We start from the raw sequence: 1,219 nt of genomic DNA, 5'->3' as shown, positions 1-1,219 counted from the left end.
CAAGTTAAAGGAGATGAACTTCCCCAGAGCTTATCTCCTGTGTAGTTGCACTTGTACGAAAATGGGAGCTTTGCTTGTCTGAAGGAAATCTCGGGGCCTTGCAGTTTCAAGGAGCCTCGTCAGCGTGCACGTGACAGCTATTTTCAATGTACTAATATTAGTGGATCTAGAACATTTTCGTTCTAGGGCTATCCTCACATGACTTATTAAAAAGAAATGTACCATAAAATAAATGTTGGACAAATAGAATCTTGATATAAAGAAATATCCATCTCAATTATCTAAATAAACCGGTACGATTATGGTGATATAATACCTTACTTGATAGTCCTTCGCATGAGATGGTACCTACGGATAGTGACGTAGCAAAAGGGGCCATTGTCCTCTCCCCCTCCATCTCTTTGATCTCTTTTCAACGTCTGGAAACTGTCCACATATACCGAACTGTAACACCTGTAAAAATTACCAATTTAAATCACCCGTTAAAAATGCATTCTAAAATTTTCCGACCGATGAGCCCCGACAAATCTTTTCCTTCCCGTCGGATTCGCCGTTCCGACCCCGACGTCGTCAACCCTCGTTTTCCGTTCCCCGTATTTTTCGCCACGTGCCCGTCAAGTCCATCACGCGTGCCGTCAAATCCCGCAATTTCCGCCGTCTCCCTCTTTTCCCTTCTCCCTCCTTTTCCCCTCCCTTTCTTCCTTCGTTTTCTTTTCCTTTTCCTTCTTCCTTCTCTTTCTTCCTCCTTCCTCTCTCTCTCCTTTCTTTTCCCTGCCTCCTTCTTTTCCCTCTAGCGCCAGGCGCCTAGCTCCTGCCCTGCACGCGCGTCGAGGCGCACAGCGCTCGCACGCGTGCTGGGCCGCGCCGCGCCGGGCCGCACGCCGCGCGCCCGCGCCGGGCCACCCGCCCCATCGCGCCGCGCCGCGCCACCCGTGCCCCGCATGCGCCGCGCCGCACCACCCGTGCTCGCGCCTTGGCGCCTAGCGCTTGGCCGAGCGCGTCGCGTCGCCGCCCGTCGGTCGCCGGTCGCCACCCCTGTGCCCTCGTCGACCGCGCCGCCACGCCGTCCACGAGCTTCTCCACCCCGGCACGCCACCAGCCAAAGGTCCGGCCACCATCATTACCCCGGTCTCCGCCCACCCTTGCGCCGCCTATAAAGGGGGGGGGGGGGGGAGAACCCTGCCGGCTCTCCATATCATAGGTACCACATTTATGATGG

This window comes from Setaria italica, chromosome IV (genome assembly GCF_000263155.2).
Source record: "Setaria italica strain Yugu1 chromosome IV, Setaria_italica_v2.0, whole genome shotgun sequence".
In the NCBI taxonomy this organism is placed as follows: domain Eukaryota; kingdom Viridiplantae; phylum Streptophyta; class Magnoliopsida; order Poales; family Poaceae; genus Setaria; species Setaria italica.
The sequence above is the reverse complement of the archived record's forward strand: the minus strand, read 5'-3'. Positions refer to the sequence as shown.